The sequence below is a fragment of the Sciurus carolinensis genome, chromosome 8 (genome assembly GCF_902686445.1).
Source record: "Sciurus carolinensis chromosome 8, mSciCar1.2, whole genome shotgun sequence".
NCBI classification, from domain to species: Eukaryota; Metazoa; Chordata; class Mammalia; order Rodentia; family Sciuridae; genus Sciurus; species Sciurus carolinensis.
The window spans coordinates 37,335,687-37,348,913 of NC_062220.1; the positions used below are offsets into that span (position 1 = coordinate 37,335,687).

The 13,227-nt window shown below is 35.2% G+C and overlaps 1 pseudogene; it reads right to left on the reverse strand.

Moving 5' to 3' along the window:
• Nucleotides 1-9,995: 9,995 nt before the first annotated feature.
• Nucleotides 9,996-12,503, reverse strand: LOC124991291 (stress-70 protein, mitochondrial-like; annotated as a pseudogene).
• Nucleotides 12,504-13,227: the final 724 nt, after the last annotated feature.

Genomic DNA, 13,227 nt, shown 5'->3' on the forward strand with positions numbered 1-13,227 from the left:
TTGTTAGCTGGTAGGAAAAGAAATCTTTCAGCTATCTCAAGTGATGTCAGAAAGATATTTCTGTGAACAGGGAACACAGCAGGATTTACTTACAGGTTGTCAGGGGCAGGGATGGTTGAAACTCTTCCCTGTGGTATTCATTCATTTCTTGAGTGGTGTTACAATTATTTGCTTCAGCCAACATGATCTGAAATGCATACAAAAAAGCATATAAGTATTCGAATGTTCAATGAAAATCTCAATCCTAATTAACTATAAATCAGTAAAGCCAGGTAGCCCAAGGTAGGTTAAAATGAGAACTTTGTACATGAAAGGCTATATATGCCCCTAAATCTAAGAATTTTCCTAGTTGCAAACCTCCAAATCACGACATGCAACTTCCTTCACTTCAATTATCTAAGGGAAGTGAGAGCAGGTTAACCAAGCCAAATAGGAGTCCATATCGTCAGAGAATAAGTCATTTTTTTTTCTTATTCACATAGAAAAGCCATAGATCTCAATGGGAGTAGACTTCTGGCCCTGTCATCTGAGAATGTGGAGTGGAACAAAGTTAGAATTTATGCCCTCCCGATTAGTTGAATTACACCCCTGGGGCCTTAGACCTAGAAGGAGTGGAGTTCTGTTAATACTTTCTTTGTTCCACTCTTAAGAGACTTACTTTATCAAGTTATTAGTGTGCTTATATTATACTCTCTGGCAAGACCAAAAGTTCTTTAAGGACAACAACCACACCTTATACTTCTTTGTAAGCCTTATTTAGGGTCCTGCAATTATATTGTGAATACAGTGTGCTAAAAATATACAAATTAAAAAAAAAAGGGAAGGGGGAGAGAGCTATGTTAACAAGAGACAGGATGGAAGAATTCTCAAATATATTATTAGGGGAGACTATGTCAAGCATTCATAAGGATTTCAGTTCTTGTTCTTCAAACATTAAATGTACTTTATTTTATTTTTATTTATTTATTTTTTTTGATACTGAGGATTGAATCCAGGAGTACTTTGCTACTGAGCTAAATCCCTGCCTTTTTTTTTTTTTTTAATTTAGAGACAGGGTCTCACTAAGTTGCCTGGGGCCTCACTAATTAGGCTAGCATTGAACATGCAGTCCTCCTGCCTCAGTCTCCTTAGTCTCTGGGATTACAGGCATGTGACACTAAGCCTTGCACTAGATGCACTTGCCTTTAGATATATTTTTTTTCTGTTTCTGCCCATTTCAAGTCAGAGGTAAGTTAGCATTGGTAAATGAATAATCATACATATATTTCAACTACCAAACATCCCGCCTGATGATCTAAAGTTATATTCACCTTTCTTCCAACTGGAAGTTAATCATCAAGACTATAATGACATCTTCCTGCATAAATGATGTGTATACTGAGGAAGATCATCAAGTCAGGAGGCAACAGAACTCAAATTACCTAGCTCACCTGCAACAACAATTACGATTTTTAACTGAGTCATATGCTGTGTCTGAGTATTTTCCTATTTTAGATTTTTTTAATCTTACATCAAAGTTTAGTTTACGTAAAAACTGATGAGTTAAGTAAGACTATGGAGTATAATTTGACCATGCAATTTTAACATGAAATTTCTTTTTCTCAAACAAAAGAACTTTTCTGGTATTTGATGAACACCAGACATATTGTTATTTTGTCCTTCTTGGAAAACTAGCTCACTGAAGAGGAGATCGACTATTTAGGGCCTTTCCCTATGTCCTTCTCCTGTAAATTAACTGTTTTGAGTATGAACCAAATCTACAGACAGACAAGTAATGCAGAGGTCTGCAATTCTTTAATTTCTAATATATTTCTGAGAGAAAAACATAATGATATTATTTTTAATATTTTCTTTTTATATTGGAGTGCTCATAATAATTTCTGTTCATTCAATAACAACCCCAATATCAGATTAGTGAAATATTTTCTATACTATTTACAATATTTTCTTTATTCTGAAAATGGATCAGGGTATATAATTTAGTCTCTTTAGTTCAGTAAATAATTATCATATCAATATCATTCACACATCAAATAAAATGTAACTGAGAGAGTCGAGCATATTTAGCCTGTGGCTAGTATATTTGTGCAGGATAATCTCAATCAAATTTCCCAGTCGTTTTCCAGAGCAAACTTGTGCCCCCTAAACTGGAGAGAAAGTCAGACACATGCGGATAATCACAACTGACTTGAACCAAAACTCATGCACAGAAACCTCCCCAGGAGCCAGTGCTAAGGTAATTGACAGGAGCTAAAGTCTCAGTGGACAGTGTGAGAGATAAAATCCTGGAGGGGTGAGCATACTTAGGAAGGCCCTGGAACTTTTGTGAATTTCATCCCTAGGAGCTTCATCAGGTCCCCATAGTGAACAGTGAACACCCTCCCCTCTGTACCCCATGTTTCTAGCAGGGGGAGGCAGAAAGGAAGTTTTATGAAATCTTGGAGAATATACTGTTCTTAAGAAGCTCAGCCCTTAAGGGAATTATTATTTTTTTTAACCAGAGTATGAACTATTCTTTTTGTTGTTGTTTTGTTTTTTACAACTTGCAACTAACCTGGGGGAAGGGAAACACCAAACTCCATCCCACTCTAACCATTCTGTCCAGTCTAAGGTGGTTTTAGGGAAAGAAGCACTTGTGAAATTCACAATCCAGAGTCATGGGCCCACTAAAAGATTGAGATGTAACCATAGAATTGTAGAATGCCTCCCTCCCTCACATAGTACCATCACATGTTAATGGATGGTTTACTTCAGTTGTCTTTATGCTGCACATTCTGCCTCATTATCAAGACAAAAAGTTATAAGGAATACTGAAATACAAAAGCATATAACTTGAAGATACATAGAAAAATCAAATCCAGATTCAAATAAGACAGAGATACTATAATTATGAGACCATGAATTTAAAACAATTATGAGGTGGTTTCAAGATGGCAGAATAGAGGTCACTTTCCTGGCTGCTCCATAGCATGAGACCAAGAAAGCAGACAGGCAGCTACTCCACAAGGTGGGTGAACAAAATAAGGTGATGGGAACTTTTCTGAAATCTAATACTGGACACTCAAAACAGATCATGGACTCAGGAGGTTGAATATAAATAAAATAAGAAAGAAATCCCCAGTGCTACAGTCCCTGTCACAGCCAGAGGCACCAGCCAGAGTGGTCTCTCTGTAAGCAAAGTGGAGGGATAAGAGAATTAAAGTAACCTGTATTTTTAGGAAGCCTAAGCATGTCTGGGAATGAAGGTTTTAGAGACCAAAGACACTGTCCAGTTAAATTGAAAGGTGTGCTGCATAATATCCTTGTGTGGGAAAGAAACCAAATCTCTCCCAGCAGCGTGCTGAGGACAGAGGAGGAAACCATTTTGTAGTTGAGGCATGGGGGCCAGCCACTGAGGGAGCTGATTCCTGGCAAACTAGAGGCTGGTCTGAAATACAGGCCCAGTAAAAACACACTGCATGGCATAAAGTGTGTTTAAGTAACCAGGAGAAAATCAAACATGGGGAGAGGTTTACACAAGGGACAACTGGTCTTGGAAACCCATCTGGCTCTCCCACTCCCCCTCCAATCCAACTGCTTACAGGACTGGCTGGGGGGAAAATGCCTGGCCAGGAAATTCAAAAGGGCAGGGTTGGGAGAGATTGAGTTTGAAGACTGAACCCAAGACCAGGAAATGAGTGGTCTGCAGGTGATGTAGTGGACCAAGAATTGGCTCATCCACTACATGAGTGGAACCCAGGGCAGATTCCTGGGGTACAGTCTTCCAGTGTGTACTGGCAATTTCTGGGCCTGGGAGGGGCACTGATTTAAAATCTCCAGACCAACTGGCATTCAGAGAAAAGCCTGGAATCTACCTAAGCCTAAACCCTGCCTCCAGGAGTTCTGCCTACAGGATTACCTGTCTCACCTTAGCAATCCCACCCTACGGGTGAAGCAAACATCATACTCCAGACAACCTGACCTAACACTGCTGAGAAGGGAAGCTGAGACTCTTTTGAATGCCATTGGAAATAGTTCTTTAACTTTTCACTGAGATCTATTTTTTTTTTCTCTTTTCTTTTCTCTGTTCAATTGTGACCTTAATGTTTCATGGACATTTATCATATCCGTATTTGGGCTTTTTCTCATTTATAGCAGTTTTGAAACCAGTTATTTTTCATGGACCAATTTTTTGAGGACTAAGATGTTGGATTAGTACATTTCAGTTTTGTTTTGTATTCTTTTATTTTTATTTTTACTTTCAAAATTTTTACTTTACATATATTCTTTCTCTCACTTATCTGTTTCCCTTGATTCTTTCTCTCTTTACTTCTGCTAACAGCCAATCTCTATTGTTCTTTCACTCTTCCTTTTTACTTTTATCTTTTCTCCTCCTTCCACATAATTATCACATCCTACATCACTTCTGTTCTCTCCCTGTCCACCATTTAAAATTGTTAACCTTTTTACAAACTTACTGTTTTTAATTGTAGGCAATAATGGATCATATCATTTCTATTTATTGTGACAACATTGTAAGCATCATAGCAGGAACTATTTGGTTTAATGCTGTATTTTGTTTCCATCAGTGGTTGTTTTTATTTGTATTCTACTACATGGTGGGGTACTGGAAACCTTCAGGTACATTATAAGTCTACAAGGTAGAAATTCTACAGCCTCATATTCATACTGTTAGATGGGTAAACACACAGATAACATGAAAAAGCAAAGAAACAAATTACCCTAAACAAACCAAGATACCTCAATAAGAGTATCCATTGATACCACTGGGGAAGAAATGACAGAGAAAGAGTTTAAAATGTACAGTTAAACTAATCTGCAAGGTAAAGGTTGATGTAAGGAGCGACAACACAGAGAAAATACGGGAAGTGAAAGATAACTTCAATAAAGAGAGATTCCGAAAAGAAACCAAGCAGAGATCCTTGAAATGAAAGAATTAATAAACTAAGTTAAAAATTAAGTGGAAAGCATCACCAACAGTGTAGATCACTTGGAAGACAGAGTTTCAGACAATGAAGACAAAATATATAATCTTGAAAATAAAGTTGACCAAAAGAAGTTAAGAGTCCATGAGCAGAACTTCCAAGAAATAAGGAATAACCTGAAAAGACCAAATGTAAGATTTATTGGGATAGATGAAGTCTCACAGATACAAACCACAATATTTTCAATGAAATAATATCAAAATGAATAGGAAAATCAAACATAGGAGGCTTATGTAACCCAAATATACAAAATTACGATAGACTCACACCAAGGCACATTATTATGAAAATGCCTAACATACAAAATAAGAATAAAATTTTAAAGACTGCCAGAAAAAATGGCCAATCACATTTAGAAGGAAACTAATCTGGATCTCTGCTGATTTCTCAACCCAGGTGCTCAAAGCTAGCAGGTCTTGGAATAATATATACCAAGCTCTGAAGGAAAATAGATGCCAGCCAACAGTGACATACCCAGCAAAATTAAGCTTCAGGATTAACAATGAAATAAAAATATCCCATAATAAACAAAAGTTAAAAGAATTCACAACTATAAAGCCTGCACTACAAACCATACTCAATAAAATATTTTATGAAGAAGAAATGAAAAATAGAACTGAAATCAACAAAGGGAGGAAATATACCCGATCAATCAAAGGAGAAACTCAATCAAATTAAAAACCAGAATACATCAAAATGACAAGGGAAAAAAGTCATTTCTCAATAACATAACATTGAATGTAAATGGCCTAAACTCATCAATTGAAAGCATAGACTGGCAGACTGGATGAAAAAACAAGCCCCAACAATATGCTGTCTCCAAGATTCTCACCATATAGGCAAAGACATCCACAGACTGAAAGTGAAAGAGGGGAAAAAACATATCACTCACATGGATTGAGTAAACAAGCAGGGGTTTCTATCCTCACATCAAATAAAGTGAACTTCCAGTCAAAGTTAATTAGAAGGGACAAAGAAGGACATCTAATACTGCTTAAAGGAATTATACAACAACAAGACATAATAATTGTAAACATTTATGCCCCAAACAATGTAGCATCTATGTACATTAAAAAAAATAGCAACAACAAAAACTCAATTTCAAGAATCACAAGAATCATATAGATCACAGCACAATAATACGGGGTGACTTTAACATACCTCTGTCATCACTGGTTAGATCCTCCAAACAAAAACTAAACAAAGAAACTATAGAACTAAGAAATAAATTAATCATTTAGACTTAACAGATATATAGAATATTTCATCCATCAGTCACTGAATACACTTTCTTCTCAGCAGCACAAGGTTTCTTCTCTAAAACATCATATCTTAGGCCACAAAGCAACTCTTAGCAAATACAAAAAAAGAGTTAAAATCTTGCATTCTATTAGATCATAATGAATGAAATTAGAAATCAATAATAAAAATTAGAAACTACTCTAATACCTGAAGACTAAATAATATGTTATTGGATGACCAAAGAATAGCGGAAATCAGGGATGAAATTAAAGAATACTTAAACAGGTGAATGAGAATAGTGACACAACATATTAAAATCTCTGCATGAAAGTTCACTACATTGAACTCATTCCTTGAAAGGTGGAAAGTCACCAAATAAATAACCTAACATTACATCTCAAAACCCTAGAAAAAGAAAAACAAATCAACACCAAATGCAGGAAATAATTAAAATCGGAACTGAAATAAATGAAATTTTTAAAAAATCCAAAAATCTTTTAATTTTATCTTTCAATTCTTGATAAGGACCATGTTCATGAGTTTTCAATTGCCACATATTTATGAATTTTCAAATTTCTCTTTCACCTACAAGTTGGTATATCCAGTATAATATTCCCTTTGCGATTCAGATCATTGAGTACATAAGTCTAATTGGTTTAAAGTATTTTTCTAACACTTCCATTTTGAGATTATCATTTGCTATTTACTTTATTTTTCTTTACAGTAAGTGGGATTGGTGTCTCTTAGTATTAAAGTATTGCTTTCTACTTCTTTATTCAATTCTCTCCATCTTACCTTTATATATTTGATATATATGAGGTGAGTTACAAGTGTATCTACTCTTGTTGCAGTATCCTAGGGAAATGTCCCTTTTATCTTTATGTAATATTCTTCTTTTCCTCTTTGCAAAGAGTTTTTAAATTTAAAATATGTTTTATAACTTTTTGTTTTAAAATATTTTCCACACCATAATTTTACCACCTAGCTTTCTTTTGCTGACTTTTGTATGTAACATTCTTACATCCTTTTGCTTTCAGTCTGGGTCCTTAGATTTAGAGTGAACTGTAGATTATATACAGTTTTATTTTTTAGATTTAATTCTGTTACTCTAACTTTTTACTTTGATTGGTGTTTTGTAATAATGCATTTATAATCAAATAAATTTCTAAAAGTGAAACCACAAAACAATAAAAAATAAAATAATCATGCAAAGAATTTCAGTGACTAAAATACATAGCATACAACAACAATGAAAGAGTCAAATGGAAATACTAGACAGAGAAAAATTGAGCAAATATGTTGCTAATTTGCCTGATTTGAAAGAAATGTTTAAAAAAGTTCTTCAGGGAAAAGGAAAATGATAAAGTTCCTAAAGGTTGATCTACATAAAGAAAGAAGACTCAGAAGGAATAAGGGAAGATAAAATGAAATCTCTGTTTCTCTTAATATTAATTCATCTTACCTGTCTTAAAAAGAATAAAATCCTGTGGATTTTGTGAAGTGAAACCAATTGATACAGAAAAAAAAAAATGCCACATGTTCTTACTCTTTTGTGGAAAACCTGTAAGTGGTTTTACCCTATAGATCTCCTTCTATTATTATTGGTGGTGGTGGTAGTGGTTTTGCTATTATTTTAATTAGTGCATTATAATTATATGTTCTTATGAACTACAAGCAAGAAAGGCAAGGTGGTAGAACTGATTTGGTTCCAAAATCACCCAGAGATAAGTAAGTAGAATAATGAAGTGGAATAGTGGTCACTAGAGATGGGAAACGGTACTGGGAAGGGAAGACAGAAAGAAATTCATAAGTGGAACCTAAAATACGGAGTAGTGACAACCTGGATACTGGCAATGATAGACTAAGACTCCTCATATTGTCTTGAAGAATTGGATGATCTTTCACAATGCCATTTAGCAATCATTTTTTTTTTTTCCCCTAACCCAGAAGGCAGCCCATCCCGAGTCATGTGCCTTGGGTAGTCACATGGCAAACTACATTAAAGAATTGAAGAACATCCTCTCTCTAGAGGAGGACTGGTACTGAGGCCAGGTTTTTCTGATCAGCTCCACTTATATCAAGATGTTGTAGCCCAGTACATTCTAGAGTTATTCATCTTTAAATTATTTTTATTGGTAAATTATAATATACATAATAGTGTTATTGACTAGCCATATTCTTACATACACATCATTCGGTCAATCTCTTTTACCAGTACCTTTCTTCTATTTTCCGCTTTCAGTTCTCACCCTGATCCACTAGCTCTACCCTATAGATCTCCTTCTATTATTATTGGTGGTGGTGGTAGTGGTTTCGCTATTATTTTAATTAGTGCATTATAATTATATGTTCTTATGAACTACAAGCAAGAAAGGCAAGGTGGTAGAACTGATTTGGTTCCAAAATCACCCAGAGATCTCTCCTATAGACATCTTAGGGTTCTCCCAATTTTTGTGTATTACTAAAAGTTCTGCTACAAAACATTTATGTACAGGTTTATTACAGAATAGGGGTTTTAATTTTTTTATTATAATTTATTATAATTCTTTTTTTATCTTATTTATTCATTTTTTAAATTTTTTTACAGACTGCACCTTGATTCACCATACACAAATGGGGTACATCATTTCGTCTCCATGGTTGTACAAGATGTAGACTCATACCATTCATACAATCATACATGTACACAGGGCAATGTTTTAATTTTGATGATGTTCAACTTATCCATTTTTCCTCTTATCTATCATGACCATGTAAGTCTAAGAACTCTTTAACATAAAACTAGAGATAAAACTGAAGATTTTTCCCTTATTTTTCTAAAATCTTTATTATTTTATGCTTTAAATTTAAATTTGTGATTCATTCTGAATTTATTTCTGTATGAGTTTACGAGTAATGTGAAAAATTTATTATGAGTAGGTTTTTGTTTTAACTATAAACATAAAATTGCTCCAAAATTATTTGTTGAAAGGGTTATTTTCACATGTAATAGCTTTTGCATTTTCATCAAAAAATAGATGGGAATAGTTATTTGAGGCAAGTTCAAGGGCCTCTATTTTGTTTCCTTGATATATGTATCTATCCACTCACCTATGCCACACAGTCATAATTGCTGTAACAATATAAAGTCTTGCATCGACTGGTGCCTTATACTTCAGTTTTTTTTTTTTTTTTCTGTTTAGTCTTATTTTTCTTTTTCAGTTTTCATTTTAGTTTTGATAGCTATTTACTTAAATTTCAACATAAATTTTGTCTTATATTTTACATCTGAGTCACTTTACAGAATTACACCTTTACTGTACTGAATTTCCAACTCAGGAACATGGTGTGCATCTACATTTATTTAAATATTCTTTGAATCTTTCCTCAAAAATGTGTAGTTTTCAGTATCCAAGACCTTGTTTGCATTGCTAGATTTATACCTACATAATTAATATTTTAGTGATCATGAAAGGTATTGTATTAATTCTTGTGGCTTAATTATTATTGCTGCTATACAGACATGGAGGGGTTTCCCTTTGTATTTTGGTGGATATGTTTATACTATATCCTGTAAATGTAGTGAATTCACTTAATATTAGTTCTAGTGGTATTTTTCTAGGGCATTTTGTATTTTCTATGTAGATGTTATTTTCAAACAGGAAGAGCTTTATTTCTTCATCTAACCTGGATACCTTATTGCACTAGTTAGAACATCAAGTACTATATTGAATAACAGTAGTTAAAGTGGACATCATTGCCTTGTTCTAGATCTTAAAAAGCATACATCTAATCACCATTAAATATCATGTTTGCTGTATGGACTTCAGTCTGTCTATCAGTAGCAGTAGAAAGCACGAGGTTCTTTTTTGTTTGGAAGAGTAGTGTTCCTGTTAATAAGTTTGGTAAGGTGCTTCCCAGAGTTTCAATACCCAGAGACAGAGGAGTGATGTCCAGGAGAAGCACAACTATGACATCACCAGCCAACATGCCTCCCTGAGTGGCAACTGTAATGGTCACAAACTCATAAGGATTGATAGATTTACCTAGGAATTGGCCAAAAAGATCTTGCCACAGTTTGCTGAACCCTGGGCATCCTATTACCCATCAACAGGAAACACTTCTATGTCGTTCTTGCTGACTTCTGCATACTGCATAGCTTTTCAACATGGAGTGATGGTCCTCTTGATTAAATCAATGACATTTTCCTCAAATTGAGCCTGAGTCAACTTTATATTCAAATGCTTGGATCCAGAAGTATCCATTGTAATATATGGCAAGTTGATGTCAGTCTGCACAGATGAGGAGAGTTCACATTTAGCTTCTTGTACCCTCTGAAGTGCCATGCTATCTTGGTCAAATCAACCCCTGTCTCTCTAGAAAGTCCCTTCACAATGTGTGGTAAAAAAGTCTTCACCGCCTCTGAAAGTGTCCCCATTGGTGGATTTCACCTCAAACATTCCTTTCTGAATTTCCAGAATAGAAATATCAAAAGTTCCATCACCTAAATCTTATACGGCAATGTTTTGTCTTCAGATTTGTCTAGACCATAGACCAGAGCAGTAGTTGTGGGTTCATTAATCACACAGTTTAGGTATCTGGCCAGCCTCCTTAGTGGCCTGTCTCTGTGAGTCACTGAAATAAGCAGGTACTGTGATACATTTTTGCCCTATGACCTAAGTAATTATCTGCAGTTTCTTTCATCTTCATCAACACAAATGCTCCAATCTGACTTGGAGAATAGAATTTTCCGTGAACCTCAAACCAGGCATCACCATTGAAGGCATGGATAATTTTGATGGGAACATTTCTAATGTCTTTCTATACTTCAGGGTCATTGTAGTGCTGGCCAGTGAGACACTTGGTGGCATAAAATGCATCATTTGGGTGGGTGATAGTCTGTTGCTTTGCTGGCATGCCAATGAGTCATTCACCAGCTGCTGTAAAGGCAGCAATCGAAGGGGAGGTTCTGGACACTTTGGCATTCTCCAGCACCTTTGCTTGTTTGCTCTCTATAACCAACACACAGAAGATGGCAGTACCTAAATCAATGCCAAAAACTGCACCCTTGATTACTTCTGATGCATAATTCCTCCTTGAAACAAACTTAGAAGCTTCTAGGCTTAGGTCCTCCAGCCATTCTGGTGACTGGCAGTTGTGAGGCTCCTGAAGGCAGCAGTGCCACAAGATAAACTGCTGCAGCTGCTGGCACTTATCTTGGCCTGTAGATCCAGGGAGCAGGAGGCAGCAAAGGAGCACTTGGCCCCTGGAGCAGCATGGCACAGCTGTGCTGGGGATTCTGGAATCCTCCAATACGGGGTGCTGGGGCGGGAACCTACAATGGCAATCTCTTATGAAGGATCAAGGATATGAAGAGATGAGTTTGTTAGTGTACTTTTTGTGGAAATATAAGGAAATGTATCAAAAATATAAATATACAGTCCCTTTAACCTAGTTTTATAACCTCAATATACTGTTAGAAATTTATCATAAGAAGAGCTGGATTAGTTTGCAAAGTTATATCTAGAATGTTGACTGTGATATTATTTATAATATTTATAATATATAGTATTTATAATAGGAAAAAATCAGTAACATTTTAAGTTATTCATCAATAAAGGATGGTATACAAGATAGTTAAGCGCAATACAGCCCTATGCAAACATTAAAAAAATAATTGGAAGGTATGTTCTTCACATACACATAAATATGCATATAAATTTGTATATATATACACACATATGCATTTACAAATACATATAAATATGAATACATTGTTAAATTAGAAAAAATAAAGGACAAAAATAGCATGTGTGTATTTATAGATGGTATTTACTCCTCTTTCTCCCCCGTAAACCCCTAGATCTTAAGGACAAGTTTTTATTATTGTGTGAAGTCTGGTACTGTTATGCTTTTTTATTCTTAGCCCATTCTCTTTCTTCAGGGATTACATCAGTTAAAATCCTTGGACTCTTAGGGTTAGAGAGAGGCTAAAGAGTCACTACGGCTTTCAGAGGGTTGTTTTCATCAGAGAAATTGTGGTCAACATATTCTATCATTAGCAATCAGGGGGATGAGACATAAAATATAAAGTGGGTGAGCGTTATTATTTCAACAGATTTGTTGTGGATTTATTTTCACACAATAAAATGCACTTGTTTTAAACAGTTTAATGAATTTTGGCAAAATGTGTACAGCACTGAACCCTCCACCAAATCAAAATATGAACGTTTCTTCTCGTGTCACTTTGAAATTGATCTCTTCTCTATCCTAGTTCCAGTCTCCACTGACCCGCATTCTGTCTCTGTAGTTCTGATTGTTTTTCCTCCTAGGGTTTTCTATAACTGGAATCAAACAGTATGCAGTCGTTGGCTTTCTTTTTTTCACTCAGCATAATGTTTTAAAACTTCATCCATATTCTTCTATATATTCATCTTTTTATTTCTCAATGATGTTATTTTAAAAAATAAACACAATTTGTCTTACTTGTTGGACATTTGAATTGGTTCCTGTTTAGGGCTCTTCTGTATATTGTTCCAGTGAAATTTTTGCTTTTCAAAGCTTTGCGTGGACATGTTTCCATGTCTTATGGGCCATATGGCTCATGTAAATTCCCTAGTCTCATTTCCAGCCCTGAGTACATTTGGATAATTTCACTCAGTCAAAGTATCCTCAGAAACCATACTCAAAGCTGATTTTTTTTTTTTTTTCAAAGATAGGCATCCCTTTTTTTTCTACCTGCGTTTTATCAAACTCCATGTAGTTGGCTATGATTGCGTGGAGTTTACAGACAGCCAGGGCTCTGATTGTCTATATGAAGACATTTCGTATTTAGATTTTTAGAGGCTTCGTATTTAGATTTTCAGATCTCAGACCTTCTGTGGCTGTTTTGCTTACATGATTTTCTTCCTAAATATCCAGCTGGTCCACCATTTCCTTGCACTCTTAACATCTGTGACTTTGAGCTGCTGTAACACTGGTTCTTCAAATCTTGCTTTGAGAAGATGAAATGGTTTGTGAA